The following is a 17,978-nucleotide window of genomic DNA, read 5'->3' on the forward strand; positions in this document are numbered from 1 at the left end:
TTTGTCTTTTGCATCGCTTGCAAGGAATTGCTTCATGATGGAAACTCGTAGAGTTTTCCATGTCTTTGGGGCTTCACCATTGCCACGAAGGCTAGCCCACCATTGACGAGCTGATTTTTGGAAGTGCATAGCTACATGGCGTAGCATGGAGGATTCTATGAAGCCCTCTTCTCCAAAGGCCGCATCAAATTGCTGGATGAAGGCCAACACTTTGTCGGTAGCACCAATGGTGCCATCATAGGTGAGAAAAGAGATACTCTTTCTTCCCTCCTTGAAGTTCTTTAGCTTTTGTTACCTTTGCCATGCAGAAAATGATTTGCGATGTCCTCCCCTCTTGTATTCTCTAGGCGAATAGCCATAACTTTCATTGGAAGAGGAGGAAGGTGAAGAAGAACGAGAAGAGGGTGACCTCTTCCTAGCCCTTTTCTTCCTTTGTTTCCTGTCTTGCCTTTCCGAGTAATGAGGAGAAGGACTATGTGTTAATCTTTTCCTCTTGGGAGGAGTGGGCGATCGTCTAGACCGCCGTCTTCGTGGAGCCACATCTTCAGAGGAACTTAAACTTTCATTGCTTTCTTGCTCTTTGGATTTCTCCTCTCGAATGGGAGAGAGTCTTCTTTTGGGGGTCTCTTTAAAAGGCCTCCTAAGCTCTCTCTCCTCTTGGAGAGGAAGGGAAATTCCATAAGAAGACTTAAAAATATATTTTTTCATATATGGGTTCAATTTTTGAGCTCAAAGGAGGGAAATTTTTAAATTTTAAAAATTTTAATTTTTAGGCTTTATTAGATGGACGTTTTGATGATGTGGCATTGTCTATTTATTCTTGGAGTTAATGTAGAGAGGGACCCAAGGAATTTTAGATTTGGAGCTTATAAAAGCTAGATTCTTCTAAAAAAATACTGTTTTATATATATATATATATATATTTTTGGGATAAAAAGACATTAAAATATATTTTTTCATATATGGGTTCAATTTTTGAGCTCAAAGGAGGGAAATTTTTAAATTTTAAAAATTTCAATTTTTAGGCTTTATTAGATGGACGTTTTGATGATGTGGCATTGTCTATTTATTCTTGGAGTTAATGTAGAGAGGGACCCAAGGAATTTTAGATTTGGAGCTTATAAAAGCTAGATTCTTCTAAAAAAATACTGTTTTATATATATATATATATATATATATATATATATATATATATATATATATAGGGACCTTTTGAAAGCTTAAAAGATCCATTTTGAAGATTTTATAAAAAAATTCATTTTTTGGGGGTAAATTGATGCACGAACTGAAAAGTGGCTTTTGTCATAACTACTTACTCTCTTTGTTTGGTGATAGGTAGAGAGAGAATGGTTCTTCTCTCTACCTTTACTCCTCTCTCTTTTTTTACTCCCCTCTCTCTCCTACTTTATCCCCCCTATTCCTCCTACTTTACCACCCTCATTCCCTACTTTCCCCCCCTCCTCTATCTAGAGAGAAGTTAGAGAGAGAGCTACAAAAGTAGCCCTATTTATTGTCTTTGTTCCCTCCGTCCCCTACAAAATTAGCTTTAATCCCTTAAAATTAGGGATCCTTACATGGCCCCAAGGGGGTCCAATTTTTTTCTAATGTAGAATTGCTGCCTTTGCTCGGCAAAGTCTATTATTTGAAAGACAGTAGCCTTGAGATGTAAATCCCAAAAATTGTCTACGTACTTGTGGATAGACTCATGAGAGAGAAGCTTCAAGCTGCGCCATTCAATAAGCACTTTGTCTTTTGCATCGCTTGCAAGGAATTGCTTCATGATGGAAACTCGTAGAGTTTTCCATGTCTTTGGGGCTTCACCATTGCCACGAAGGCTAGCCCACCATTGACGAGCTGATTTTTGGAAGTGCATAGCTACATGGCGTAGCATGGAGGACTCTGTGAAGCCCTCTTCTCCAAAGGCCACATCAAATTGCTGGATGAAGGCCAACACTTTGTCGGTAGCACCAATGGTGCCATCATAGGTGAGAAAAGAGATACTCTTTCCTCCCTCATTGAAGTTCTTTAGCTTTTGTGACCTTTGCCATGCAGAAAATGATTTGCGATGTCCTCCCCTCTTGTATTCTCTAGGCGAATAGCCATAACTTTCATTGGAAGAGGAGGAAGGTGAAGAAGAACGAGAAGAGGGTGACCTCTTCCTAGCCCTTTTCTTCCTTTGTTTCCTATCTTGCCTTTCCGAGTAAGGAGGAGAAGGACTATGTGTTAATCTTTTCCTCTTGGGAGGAGTGGGCGATCGTCTAGACCGCTGTCTTCGTGGAGCCACATCTTCAGAGGAACTTAAACTTTCATTGATTTCTTGCTCTTTGGATTTCTCCTCTCGAATGGGAGAGAGTCCTCTTTTGCGGGTCTGTTCAAGACACCTCCTAAGCTCTCTCTCCTCTTGGAGAGGAAGGGAAATTCCATAAGCACAAAGTTGTTGAGTAACTTCGGCTTGCAAAGCAGGGTTGCCCATAGCTTTGCCTATAGCTTGATACAACCTAGTGACGAGATAATTCACAAACATGGGAGCATCATCATTAGCACCTTCATGTGCAAAATCAAAGCTATCAATGTTCATTCTACTCTCTTGATTATTGTCAGCCATGTTAACAAAATTTATGTATGTACTTAGTGTATGCTTTGGCAATTCAAAACCTTAGTTGCCACTCCTCTTAGCCTTTGAAAATCGGCTCTTAAGTATCTACACCCACGGCTCGAAGTGGTTAATTATAGAGAGTAAAGGAGTAGGTCTAACATAGCAGAGTTGCCGAGGGCTAGCTCCTTTCAGACTTCTTATGGCTCAATAATGGTAAAGCCGTAGGCAAGTCTAAAAAGACTCCATTATTAAGTCCAAAGCTCCTGAGGTGTGCACCATCCCCCACATAGTGGGCTCAACAAAACCGATAATAGATCCCAGTTCCACTTACCCTATTATAATTAACAACATCAACCATTTATAGGCTACTTAAGGACCTCTCTTCTTAAGCAAAAAAAGAGAAACCAAATGCACTGATACCAATGTAATGGAATTGGCCTATTTAATTTGAGAGTAGCCAAAATTAATGAGAGTACTTTTGAGAAATGACTTTGTGAGCATAGCGGGTGAACATAATTGAAGATAGCAACGTAATCATAGCAATTAGCTAACTTGGCATGAACAATACTTTTGCAAGAGAGAGAATTAAGAGAATATGACAAGAGTTGAGGACTGGATTTATGTGGAGCCGGTCCCCCCTCCAATAGGCATTTGTATTATGATTTCTCCCATTAAGAGAGACTTGTTACAATAAAATCTTTGTGTTCCTTGTGACCTAGTTGATGCAATGAAGATGGAAACCTTCATGCATCACAAACATAACATAAACTTGAAGAAAGGCTTTAACTATCCCAAGCCTCAGTCCCAAGACCTCAAACACCTTCGAAGGTGGAGAGAGCTAGCAGGGAATGAGGGTAGGGAAGAGGAAGAAGAAACATTTTGTAGGAGAAATAATGTCATAAAAACTAATATCTAACCAACCCAAATGATTTTCTCATATTAAACTGACCACTTAATGTGGGAGAATAAACGGGAACAAGGGTTAAGATATAGACATATGCTTATAGATCTATCTCATGATTTTCTCATATTAAACTCATCACTTAATGTGGGAGAATAAACGGGAACAAGGGTTAAGATATAGACATGTGCTTATAGATCTATCTCAACACGGGGCCAATGGTAAAGGAGCCCAAATGAGAAATGGTCTATCAAAGAGAAAGGCTAACCAATGGAGCATAAGACCTTAGGGTTAGCTTCATTGAAGACCTCCAATAATATGTGTAAAAGTCCTTTGACCTTAGGTAAGCTAGGGCTGAGCTTGAGGTGCGGGAACCCGGCCCAGCTCGAGGTGCTTGTCCTGCTTGTCTTAGGTGCTTGAGGTGCTTGATGATTGAGGTGCTTGAGATGCTTGAGGTGCTTGACATGCTTGAGATGTTAGGGTTGCACTTGAGGTGAGAACACATCCCAAGCTTAAAGTTCTTAAGGCCCAAGCTTGTGGTGGGAACTAGGCCTATGCATGAGGGGTTAAGGTGTCAAAAAGTCAAAGATTCAATCCCTACAAGGAGGGGGCGAGCCCTACATGAGGGGGGATGAGAGAGAACACCCACACACTCACACAAGGCATGCATGGTACAAAGAAAGCAAAAGGGACACTTGTCAAGTTCCTCCTCATGTTGCCCTCATTGTGTGCCGAAGCCTATTGGTTGGCCCACCAAGGGGTCCAATGATAATTTAGGGGATTTAATTAATTGATTTTGCATTTATCAAGTCCTCTCTCTTCAAGGGGAAAGGGGGACACTTGTTTCAAGGCTGCCCTTGTTGCTTGTAATGCCTCCTGCTTATGATTGGCTAGGCTTGGAGGGGTCCAATGAGCTTCAAGCATGAGCTACAAGGGGGGGTCAACCCAAGCAAGCTAGGGGGTTGCTTAGGGGGTATACTCACCCACACACACTCACAAACACTCTCATTGTGTGCTAGGCAAGGAGCAAGAGCTCCATCTCCTTCTCCAATCTCCTTGAGAAATTGAGAGCCTACACCAACACTCTTGGCTATGGAATGCAAATCCAACCAAGAGCTATGCTTCAATGCTTAAGCTTTCCATCTTCTCCATCTTCATTACTATGCTATTAGGTATGCTAAGCAAGAAGAGTGATGATAAGTGAGGAATTATTTCTTTCTCCTATGGAATACTTCTTCTTCCTCTTCCCTACCCTCATTCCTTGCTAGCTCTCTCCACCTTCGAAGGTGTTTGAGGTCTTGGGACTGAGGCTTGGGATAGTTAATGATTTCTACAAAGTGCATGTTATGCTTATTGCAAGAAGGCTAATGGTTTATTGCAAGTAGATTAGTTACTTAATGCAAGTAGATTAATTGTATTGCAAGGTATATTAATTGTTGCTTTAGGCACAAGTTGATGCATAAAAATATACATCTTCATCCACTCAAATGATTTAGGGAACACAAAGTGTAATGATGTTCACAAGTTCTTGATTGTTTTCAAGATAAGATTGATTGTTGATATTATGGAAAAAGCTTGGTGTATGAAGCTTCCATCTCCATACTGCCAAAGAGGTCTCAAGGAACACAAAGATTGTATTGTATCAAGTCTCTGTTAATGAGAGAATCTATAATACAAATGCCTTTTGGAGGGGGGACCGGCTCCACATAAATCCGGTCCTCAATTGTTTTCATATTCTCTAAAATCTTTCTCTCTCTTGCAAAGGTATTGCTCATGCCTAGTTAATTAAGTGTTATGATTTAGTTGCTACTACCAACTAAGTTCACCATCTATGCTCTCAAAGTTTCTCACTCTAATTCTCTTAATTCCGCTATTCTCTAAGTTCATAGCCCATTTCCATTACAAAGAATTAGTTCCTCACTTATCATAACTCTTGTTGCTAGCATACATAATAGCATAGTAATGAAGAAGAAACGTGTGGCAAGCTTAAGCATTGAAGCATGGCTCTTGGTTGGATTTTCACTCCATATCCAAGAGTGTTGGTGTAGGCTCTCAACCTCTACTTGCTTGGAGAAGGAGAGGGAGCTCTTGCACTTTGCATAGCACACAATGAGAGTGTTTGTGAGTGTGTGTGGGTGAGTATACCCCCTAAGCAACCCCCTAGCTTGCTTGGGTCGACCCCTCCTTGTAGCTCATGCTTGAAGCGCATTGGACCCCTCCAGGCCTAGCCAATCAGAAGCAAGAGGCATTACAAGCAGCAAGGGTAGCCTTGAGACAAGTGCCCCCCTTTCCTCTTTGAGAGAGAGGGCTAGATAAATGCTAAATCATTTAATTAAATCTCCTAAATTATTATTGGACCCCTTGGGTGGCCAACCAATAGGCTTCAGGCACACCATGAGGACAACATGAGGAGGAACTTGACAAGTGTCCCTTTTTCTTTCTTTGTACCATGCATGCCTTGTGTGAGTGTGTGGGTGTTCTCTCTCATCCCCCCTCATGTAGGGCTCGCCCCCTCCTTGTAGGGATTGAATCTCTGACTTTTTGACACCTCAACCCCTCATGCATAGGCCTAGTTCCCACCACAAGCTTGGGCCTTAAGCACTTTAAGCTTGGGCTGGGTTCTCACCTCAAGTGCAACCCTAGCATCTCAAGCATGTGAAGCACCTCAAGAATCTCAATAATTAAGCACCTCAAGCATCTCAAGCAGCTCGATCATGAAGCACCTCAAGCACCTTAGTCATCAAGCATGACAAGCAGGACAAGCACCTCGAGCTGGGTCGGGTTCCCGCGCCTCAAGCTCAGCCCTAGCTTACCTAAGGTCAAAGGCCTTTTACACACATTATTGGAGGTCTTCAATGAAGCTAACCCTAAGGTCTTATGCTCCATTTGTTAGCCTTGCTCTTTGATAGACAATCTCTCATTTGGGCCCCTTTACCATTGGCCCCGTGTTGAGATAGATCTATAAGCACATGCCTATATCTTAACACTTGTTCCCGTTTATTCTCCCATATTAAGTGATCAATTTAATATGAGAAAATCATTTGGGTTGGTTAGATATTAGATATTAGATTTTATGACCTAGAGAAGATAAAGCCTAGTCACTAGTCCGTTTGTTAGTGGGTAGAGGATCCCTATTTTACCATATGACACCGTTCTAGAATGGATGACTAGTCCATTTGGTGCTTCAGAGCCTTAGCTCCCGCCGCAAGCTTGTCTGCATATAGTCCGTATCAATCTTCCATAGTAGAGTGACAAACTCTGCTTGGTGTTCTGGAGACATTGTCTCGACAAACATGATCCTAAGCATGTATACTTATTAACATTTGTGCACAATAAATAAAAAGAGAGTCTTATAAGACAAAAACTTTGTTCATTTAAACATATTTACATTTTCTTACTCTAGGGAATCATTGTAAGCATTGACAAGGTTTAGGTTATCCTTTAATTGTAAGCCTTGCATCCATCTAGCATCTTCAAAGGGATAATTTTTAAACTTGATAACATATCGTCGGATAGTCTTAGCGCCTCGTAATACCTTGTCTTTGTGTCGGAGAATGGAGTCGGGCTGCAACACCTCTTCTTGGTCCTCGATCTCCGGTGGGTCTTCAATGATTGATTCGTGAGGTGGCTCTCCTTTGTAAGGCTTTAGTAGGCTCACATGGAAAGCATTGTGTATGAGCCAATGGTTGGGAAACTTCAGTTGATAGGTCATCTCATTGATTGGCCTAAGAATCTGAAATAGACCATAGTACCTTTTTGCTAACTTAGAATAGTACTTTTGGTGTCCAGTACGATTCTTGCCCGTTGTGTGCCTTAATTGAGCCTTGGGAAAGTTAAGCAAGACCCAATCATTTTGTTTAAAGGCTAGGGCTTTTTTGTGCTTATTAGCAGCAGCCTTTTTCCTTTGTTGAGAGATGGATATAGCATCCTTAATATTTTGGAAAGATTCTTGTAGGTCTCAACTATATTCATCTGCAGTGAAGATCTTCCCATGTACCTTGAGTAGCAGGGGACTTTTTTATCTTCTCTCTATTACCTCAAAAGGTGCTTTTCCTGTGGAAGATGTTTAGTGTTATTGTAAGCATACTCCATCTCTACTTATGTGACATAAGCGTTGAGTAGATCAAGGATTGTTAGTTTAGCAAAGTTCACTTTGGCCATCCGTTTTGGAATGATAGGCCGAAGAGAAGTTTAGCCTTGTACCTAAATTCTCAAAGAGACCCTTCTAGAAATTAATGGTCATTCTAGGATCTCTATCCGAGACTATAGACATTGGCAAGTCACGGTATTTAAAAATTTGCGATATAAAGAGGATTGCCATTTGATGGGCCTTGATAGTCTTTTTGTTAGGTATGAAATGTGCTTGTTTGCTAAACCTTTCTACTATCGTCCATATTCCTCTATTCCCATGGATAGCCTTGGGCAATCCAAAGATAAAATCCACGGATATACTCTCCCATGGTGAATTAGGGATTGGCCAAGGTTGAAGCAATCTAGGTTGCTTCCCTTTATTAACCCTCACGCACATTCCTATCATCTAAGAAGGACGCCGTATTATTTATTCGGTAGAGTCAGGTACCGAGCTTGTCGGTCCAAGAGGAAAAGAGTAAGAGTGATCGCCGATGAGAGGTGCACTCTAACTGGAACATTCAAGGGATTAGTTGGCTATGCATGGGCGTCCATGTGTGAATGGGGTGAGCTCATATCTCAACTAAACCTAAAATTCACTCATTCTCTCATTGTGCAATTGAAGAGTGCTCTTGCTCCATCTCCATCTTCTTCTTCTTCATCTCCTTGTGTGTGTGTGTGTGTATGAGAGAGAGAGAGAGAGAGAGAGAGAGAGAGAGAGAGAGAGAGAGAGAGAGAGAGAGAGAGAGAGTGAGTGCGATTGAGCATTGTGACGGCACGACGGTGGTGAGGCGGTTGAGCGCGGTGTAGCGGCGTCTCCTTCTTCTTCGCGGCGAGGAATCCTCCAAAACAGCAAGCGTAGAGCCGTGAGTGACACACCATCACCATCTTTGAGCTACTAGTTTAGGCTTGTTGTTTGCTTGGAGCCATTTGTGGCTCGCACAAAGTGTATCGGCAAGATCCTTGCATTGACACGTGCGACATACATACACATTATGGGCACCGCTGCTGGGGAATGCCATACACTAAGCTTGAATGGCACTCTGTGCTTCTTTTGTGGTGCAATTTCAATTGTAGGAAGGGTAGGGAAGGAAGGTGTGTGTGTTGAGAAGAAGGATTTTGTGTTGCTACTGTGTATTTCTATGTTAAGTTTTGAAAGGTTACTGTGTTTTTTCTGTGCTAAGGTATTAGTATGAAGGTTGTTAGTTCTGTGTAATGTAAAGTACAGTAAGTAGAAAGTAGATCTGTGACAGCTAATGAAGTGTGTTAGTGTGTAACAGTAGGTAGATAGAGTGTGTGTGCTCGCGCGCAGGCCGCAGCGACCCAAGCCCAGACCCAAACCCAAGCTCACGCTCAGGCTCAGGCCTCATGTTCCCTTTAAAATTACGTATTTTAGCTTCACACGTAGCTAAAAATCGACTCTTTTGAGGACCAACGGAACTTCAGGTGACCGAACGTTGTGCTGTAAAGCACACCGCGACCTTCTGAGTGATACGCTCGTTTTGAGCTTTCACACACTTTAATTAAAAAAAACCGATCTTTCAAAAACATTTTAAAAAAAACGAGTGAAAACGGATGCCTAAAAAAGTAAGCGGTTAACCTTCGAGGTTATTCGTGGACGCTTGTAGGGTGTCAAAGGCACATGCATCTGCGCTCTGGTCCTTTCCTAGAGATGGAGCAACTAGAGAGAATTTTTACTTACGTGAGTTCTCATTATCCACCTACCTTAGGTTCCGGGCCCTCGACGGGGACCCAAGGTAGTACAAACCAAGACCCGAACATAGCAGCTAGTGACTCTTCCTCTGACTACGACGTCATGGAGGGTTTCCAAATGCCTAATCTCAATAGCTCAAGCCAAGACATGCATGCCATAGGCCCGCGGTCTGGGTTGAGCGTGCTTAGCCGCTTGAAGGAAACATTTAGTAGAGCCACTCGCTCCGAACATGGAGCTAATGATGTAAATGAGGGGGGTGGGAAAGTAAATTCTCCATTCATGACCAATGTAGACCCTATGCCCTTAGAGAATGTGCACGTAAATACTTCATTCACTGCACCTCCTACCTCTTCAGAGCTATTCCCCTCCGAGGTCATATTACCCGATGGTATAAGCCTTGCCGAAGTGCAAAAGGTTGAGCGATATATCCTTGCAGCAAGGGAAAAGGAAATCGAGAGCTTACGCAAGGCGGAGCAACGAAGAGAGTTAAAATAAAAAGCTCCTATGTCAGTATCCTTGCTAGGAGAGCAATCAAGTGCTCTTGAATTAGTGACCACTAAGGGTCAACCCATAGAGAGCAACATAGCATCTAGCTCAAAGGACACCCCTAGCACCTCAATCCTAGATGGAGCGTTCTTAAATGAAAACTGGGAGTACGAACTACAAACGAAAACTCTAAGCGATCTATACACAGGTGACACCTATCACGTCGGTTGGTTAGATGTCCTGCAATCCACAGTGGGTGCTACTAGTGTGGAGGATCAACAACAAAGAGTTTGTGAGATCATCCATAGGGTCATTGAGTTAGAGAGACAGAACAAAGGGATCAACATGCCTTCAACGGGTCTCATGAGGTTCTTGGATACAGGAAAGGCTAAAAAACTGACCTTATCGCAAATGGAGACTCCCTCGGTAAGTCCGATGGATCCTCCATATGTTGTTTCTCCAGGGGTCTCAGTGCAATCTGAGCCCACAAGTGATAGCTTTACCTTTCCAAGTCTAGCTCATCTTTCCCTTGATGACACCACGGCTACCATGCCTACCCCAATGATGGGAATGCCAAGAAACACGCCATGGACCTCATTTGTTAGTAAAGCACCGCTACATGGTAGCTCAATGCCTGCAATAGTACCCACAAGTGTGTACCAATCGTATACACCCATGGGTCCTCGTACTCATGTAGTCCCTACCCCTCCCATTGTTTCAACAACCTATGCTCCACAACCACAACACCCAAGTTCTTATTTTCATGGGACTATACTGGCTAGCATTAGCATGTCACATCCGACGTTTGCTACGCCTACGGCCACACATATGAACTTTGGGCCGCCACATGGCACAACACCATACCAAACGTGGAACCCAAGGGATTCCTATGCGCCAAGCCCAATGCCAATACCTACTCCACATGTAGTCTCTGGAGAGCCTTCACCCATGGTGCCTGCTCACTTAGGTGACTTGGCAACTTTTGCTCAAGCTATTGGTCGATCTATTGTTGAGAATATGCATAACACGCCTGATAGAGAGCCTAGAAGTAAGGCAATACAAATAGCCAAGCTCACACAAAAATTTAGTGGAGACGGGGATGTGAGAAATCATATCGAAGTGTTTTGAACAAATATGCGATTCTCTACGAGAACACAATGACATGCATAAGAGTAATGCATTAAGCCTAACCTTAAGTGGGAAGGTAGGGGATTGGTATAGAACCGTAAGGGTGGAAGGAAAAACGATTTACCCTGCTTTGGGGTGTAGCCTCTCAACTCCAGAAAGCGCAACGAGAGGAAGGAGAGTCGGTGAGAGACTTTATTAGTCGCTTGAAGCATTTGAATTCTCGTTGTAATCCAAATGAGCGCTTCAATAATAATCAACTGCTTGATAAATTCATTAGGGGATTACGACATGAGGATATCTACAATGGCCTAGTCATTAGAGGTATCACCACTTGGGAAGCAGTCACAACCAATGCGATCCAATTGGAGGATAATTTAATGATTCAAGGAGAAAGAGTGTCTGTTGAGCCTAAATCTATTAGCTCGCAAGCATCAAGGCATCAGCCAATGACCCTAAAGCCTATTGCTAAGGAGCCAAAGATATCTGAGATGACTTTAGCAGATCTCACCAAGGCTATTCAAGAGAGTCTTAGAGACAATCGTTCTCCGCAAAACAATCATATGTATCCAAGAAGGGAGCAACAATGGTGCTCAGTATGCTATGGACCGCATAGTACCAGTGAATGCCCTACTTTTAGAGTAAAATTCAATGGGAACTGCAGTGTCTGAGGAAGGTATGGTCATCAAGCTAAGGATTTCATAGTATTTAAGCGCGTGATGGACAATAGACCAACCTTAGCATAGACAGACACACCTCGAGTGCCTGCATTGATGCCGGTCCCACCTCTTGAACAAACATGACAACACATGGTCCCTAGGGCCCAGAATGTTGTTCAAACAACACCCTTACCACCTCCAATGCTAGCACAACAACCACCACATCCGAGAATCACTTCTGTGAATCAAGTAGGTTGTGAGTCATCTATTACTTGTTTGGAAGGATGTGAGGAAGACATAGATCCTAGTATTGCCTATGAGATGGATGTGCTTGAAGAAAGTCCACAATACTGCATGGAGGACTATTGGGGACAAGTCAAACATGTCTATCAAGTAGCTGATCTTGCGGCAAGAGGCCAAAATATCAATTACACTGCTAAGAGACCACCTCTTCAATGCTATGAGTGTGGAGGTCCACATCGTGTAGTCGAGTGTCCTATTATGCTACAAAAGAACGCCACTCTAATGCAAACCAATCAAGGAAGCACGTCTACAATGCAAATACTCATGTGTAATCGATGTGGCATAGATCATTTGATTGTCCAATGTCCAAATAATCCAAATGCACCGAAGATCACGCCATTAAAATTGATTGAAGTTATCGAAGAGCCATCACAAAGTACATCTGTGGTACCAGTAAACGTACACACACGATCGATGCTCCAAAAACGAAATTATATTCTTGAGGAAAGAGACACGGCATCAATTGCCCAATCTCAGAAAAAGAAGAAAACATGAAGGAAGAGATCGCAAAAAGCAGCGAAGTCAGACCCCGGTTCAAAGACCAACATAGGGACTGGTGACGACCCCGTATATATGAATGACGCTGAATAGGATTCTGATTCAAGTGAAACCATGGAGACCAAAATGACCACTAAGATAGAAACCAACAAGGAAGATCTTCATGAGCCACAATGGCCAGGATCCAAAAAGAAGATAGGAAATTATCCAAACCCTACAGAGGAGATTGAGCGAGTCAAGCAATTAAGGAGTTTGGTAGAAGATACCCAAAGAGATCTAGAATCAGCACCTAGGCAGATCCAGATTACAGACATCGTGTTCCCTACACAACAACAACCTACCAAGTCCATAGACCCTAAGCCATACCTAGTGTCATCCAAGAAGAAAGTGACTTAAAGTCATGGGAAAGTGGGCGTACTCACTTCTTGATGGAAAGAATCTTTACAGAGGGACTACCTCATCCTATAGAAGAAAAGGAGGTCCCATCTTCCTTATATGGATGTACTACTTGGGATGACTGAGTCAGACAATGTGGATTGGGTCCACCTAGCAGTAACCATAGACACTTGGGGAAATAGGGGGACGACCTGGGTAACACCTGAGGGGGATGAAATGCCCGTACCCTTAAATATGCTACAAGCAATGCATATAGATTTTGACAAAACTCATCCTAATATAACAAAGAAAACATACAAGTGGGTCCCTAAAGCTTTTTTAGCGACCATGGCTGATGCTAAAAAACAGAAGCCTCGTAAGAAACGTCCCACTTGCTCCAAAAGAAGTAAGAAAACGTGGCGTTGGATTCCTAAACGACTATTGGAAGTCCCTGGCTACTATCAAGGAAATGATCAAATCTGGGTGCCAAAACGTAGATTGTGTTCTTACCTGTCACCTGACCCATGTGCGTCCAATCATGTAGCTCCAAAACGAATTGACGATCGTGGAAAAAAAAAAATCATAGAATGCTACACACTCTCTCTAGAGCTAGTTTGGGTACCGAAGAAAGAACAATTTGTTCCACCTAGCTCAGGAAGGGGGGAGTCCCATGAAGCTTCTAGATCCTCATGTAATGCATCCATAGAGGTAAAAGCTTCTCCACAACCTCCACCTACAATAGTGAACCTTCATAAAGCTATAAAGGACTCTGCACCTCCCAGTGTTCAAGAATTACATGATGAACCACTTCAAGTTCGATCCTGGGAGAGTACCTTACCACCCTTGCAACTCGACGAGGCACCTAAGGTAATAGAAAACTAATGGCAAAAATCCTCACCTTGTACCAATTGAAACAATTGGTTTCAAAGGGTGACGAGCACATTTCAAACTGTATGATCTACCTAAGGAAGGGGGGAGTGTTTGCTGACAGTCATCATTCACTCACCCCCCTCTCAACCTTCCTCCATGACCTCTCAATCTCCCAATCTTAGGGAATGTATATATAAAGCCTTATACTCACAAAAAACAGAAAAAACGTAAAGAGCAAGAGCAATTAGCAAATGAGTATGCACAATCAAAGTCAAAACATTGACCCAGACCTACACATTCATATCTGGTACACTGAAACATAAACCTATGTCATCGAACACCTTTGATCCTCATCACTTGAGTGATGGAGGGTAGTTAACATTAGTACGATATGAGTGTTTCTGTTTTAGAGTTTAGTGATTAGCAAAGTTCTTTTTTCCCACTGATGTGCCTCCTAGAGGTATTATTTGTGTTTTCTAGTGTGTACAGGAACGTATTGCTGTTGTTAGGATTTGGACCTTCATGGGATCTTTCTCGTAGCTTAAGTACAAGGTCTTCTAGGTATAGCCTCTAGTAAGCCCTCGAACATAAAATACTTGGCTCTCGCGATTAAACAAATTAATTGACCAGAGAAAATTAAAAAGCTTACCCATGGTATTAATAGTCAATCTTTAGTGCCTTTCGACCGTTAAATTAGTGACCCCAGATTTGTTTAGTTTTTTACCTTCATAACTATTTATGCGTTGGATTATGTTGCAATTTAATGTTTATTGCTGACAAATGGTTTAAATTTTTGTTACCAATCAAATTGTCTGTCTACAACTGCATATGATTTTTAATTGTATATGAGAATGCAATTACTGTGCCAATGTTGTTTGATTTTGTAGTGACTGAAGAAAGTTAAGGACATTCATCTTAAATGCATCAATCTAGCTCTGGGTACGGTGTCAAGTGCTTTGCGAAAGTCCACAAAGCTGCTTCACCCCAATAGTGGAAGGAACCGCTGTAGAAAGGTCCTCTGAGGTGCTGCACATGCCCCACTACTGACCAGTATAGTGCCATGACCCCCCAAATGAGCTCTGTGGGTACTCCCATCTCCTGTAATCTGCGCATCAATCTAGCTCTGGGTACGGTGTCAAGTGCTTTGCGGAAGTCCACAAAGCTGCAATAGATCCGTCTCCCATGTGATCTGCCCTCCTCAATGATGGCTGTGAGTGTCAAGATATGGTTAAGAGTAGAAAAACCTCTCCTGAATCCTGCCTACCCGGCTGCGCGTATCCCTTCCCTCTCTGCCCAGAGAGAGAGAGAGAGAGAGAGAGAGAGAGAGAGAGAGAGAGAGAGAGGGTGATGTGCTTTTAGAGTCGAGACAAAAGTAGTACATAAATGAAAACACGTATTTTTGATCTAACGTCCTTCTATGCTGTCTATTAAAGTACATCTATTATCCAAATCATGCAAGTAGTAGTATATTGTATGGCACCACGATTTGACAAAATTCTCAGCACGTGGTGCCTTGCCTGATACACGTTTTGTTTCATGTCGCTTGTTCTCATTGTTGAGTGGGTCTGTCTGTACAATATGTAGGATCTGAAATGACAATTCTTGTAATCATTCACCACATGCAAAGTATAGATATTTTATCAAAATTGGAATAATCAATGAAGGAGTGGGTCTTGCTAAGTTTTCTATGCAACTCTTCTTCTATCTTCAATTTATTTCAACCATTTTCCATATGTAGCTGATCCAGATGTTAGCTAAGAAACTATTCTTGCAGAGATTTCATCTTTGTGACTTCAATAGTGTAGGAGAAGAAGACTTCATGCATGATTGATTCTACTGTCGAGAAGGCAGCATAATGACCCTCAAGAGTAGCAGCATTTTGCGAGGCGTGTCAACATAGAGATAGGTTTGTAAGCAACCATGAATAGGCAACTAAAACACAACATGTGATATGCCAGGTGTCTCAACTAAAACACAACATGTGCTATGGCAGTTGCTCAAAGGATGAAACAAAAAGGTGGAATAACTGTATTCAGGCTGAACAGACACAAAGTCTAGCCATTCAACAAGTAAAAGAGAGAATGATTAGATGTATCCGTGTGATGTAAAGATATACAAGCATTTGGGCCATCGAGCACGATGCTAATCACAACAAGCAGACTAAAATTTGTAAAATAATTAGTGTTCATCATCAAATGCTAAGATATACACGCATTTGGGCCATCGAGCACGATGCTATAAATCACAACAAGCAGACTAAAATTTGTAAAATAATCATTGTTCATCAAATGCTAATCATGATCTGTCAGACGGAACAAAGGACTTTTCTATTTTTCGTTTGTGAACAAAAGCATCCAAATCTTACAGATTGAAGAATGTCAGCATCAGGCCATAACCATGTCAGCCCACCTCTCTCCGGACATAAGAAGGCGCTGGCGATCTCATAATCAGAATAGTTCTTGACTGATTGTATACTCTCAACCTGCAGAAGGCCATACATTCGTCAATGGGAAAATGTGTCCCAATCTCCACTTCTAACAGCGCCATAGAGAGCCTGCAGGGGAGACATTGACTTTGAGAAGGGGAAGGAAGTCTGTGCTCTTTAGAAAGTTGAGAGCCTTAAAACCCTGACACATAAGAGACTATGCTCTATCATGAGCATGATAGATCTGGAACAAAGTAGGCAACCCTGCTGTCTCTGCAGTCCTTGAAACCAGCCTGCTTGCTGATGGCAGCTTCCCAATCGCCTGCAGCGCCTTGAGCAGAAGGTGAATCTGGGAAAACCTTAGGGTTTGGACACGAAGACGCTTCGTACTCTGGAGCTACTGGAAACTATAGAGGGAGGAGTTGCGCAGTGCCTGAAGAAAACGTACGGAGAGACGGACCCGCCAATGAAGAAGACATCGTCTTGCAACGGTGGTGCAATGGTGGACTGGTGGTGCAATGGCGCTATGCTGCAGACTCCATAGGCTAGCTGTTTTTAAAGCGGTTGGTGGTGGGCCCAGCAAGCCAACAACCAATCAGAGTGGCGCAACCGGTGAGCGCGTTGGGCTCATAACCCAAAGGCCGAGGATCGACACCTCGCTCTGATAATTTTTCTCGGGTCAATCTTTTTCTCTCTTAAACAACTCCAAAAGTGTTCTAAGAACTTGGATAAACCTACGAAATCGATCATATTTGAAGGTCTTTAGACACTTGAGTTATCTAAATTTTCACATGGTGCGCATAGAGATCTACATGGAGGGCACGGATGCGACAACCCAAACTAAGGCGCAAGGTGCACGTGCTACGCATTCACATGGTGCACAGTGGAGGGCAAGGATGCGACAACCCACAACAAGGCGCACCTCTTCCCATCCTTTTGGCACACGCCTTTTAGATCACATTGTCGCTGCTATAAATTTAATTCCTCACCATGTGGGAAATCAACTTGTAATTATTATGAGAAGAACACAATAACGTATTATTTAGCTGCGCTTGCACCTCTCTCTCTCTCTCTCTCTCTCTCTCTCTCTCTCTCTCTTACATGATGTTGTCTGAGAGAAAATTAGTGGCAAGGAAATGTGGCCAAAGGTCTTTTAAACATGGAAAATGTAATAAAAATGTGTGGATATTGATTATAATTGTGTTTTGAGAGCAAAAACTATTCCTCGTCTCTTTGTGCACGTTTCTTACGCATGTACGCCGAATTGCAAATATTGCATATTGTACTTTGTGTGAAGCCATTTTTTGGGTGTTTTTGGTAGTTTCTCGACCGTTTCTGAAACTTGGACCGGAAGAACCTTTCTAAGATTGTGGCTAGCGTCTTGTGTCTACTTAGCCTTTTGGAGGATCTTGCGTGAGGTTCTTTTTTGAGCTGGGATGTTCATGCATCTTATGGGATATTTTGCTTCATGCTGCATATGGAAGCCGTTTGTTGTTAATGATAGTTGACAATTTATGCTTAGTTTTGAGAGTTGATTTTATGGTTTGTACGTTATGGAATTGATATTTTATTATTTATTGCAGCTTACAGGTGGAAAAGGCTTGACCAAGCTAGGCTATTGCAAAAGAATATTATATTTTATGTACATTTTACTCAAGTGCTCTTTTATGAGCTTTGGCCATTTATGACCGGCCGGCCAGTTTGTACTGATTTTTGACCATTCAAGAAATCTATATGATTTTAGTCTAATTTAATCTTTCATAGTAGACAACGATGGTTGATTTTTTCAATTATAGAAGAAAACGAAACATTCTAGTATATCAAGTATACTTTTTCAATATTGTTAGTTTCTTGTGACAACTACATGCATTTTGTAGGTAGTAACCATATCTAGTCAT

The 17,978-nt window shown here is 42.2% G+C and overlaps 1 non-coding gene across 1 annotated transcript; it reads left to right on the forward strand.

The window, feature by feature from the left end:
* The first annotated feature begins 16,674 nt into the window (after positions 1-16,674).
* Positions 16,675-16,747, forward strand: TRNAM-CAU (transfer RNA methionine (anticodon CAU)). The gene has a single exon. It is a non-coding gene; the product is annotated as a tRNA-Met (tRNA).
* Positions 16,748-17,978: the final 1,231 nt, after the last annotated feature.

This window comes from Adiantum capillus-veneris, chromosome 16 (assembly GCF_014529385.1).
Source record: "Adiantum capillus-veneris isolate H3 chromosome 16, ASM1452938v2, whole genome shotgun sequence".
Classification (NCBI taxonomy): Eukaryota; Viridiplantae; Streptophyta; class Polypodiopsida; order Polypodiales; family Pteridaceae; genus Adiantum; species Adiantum capillus-veneris.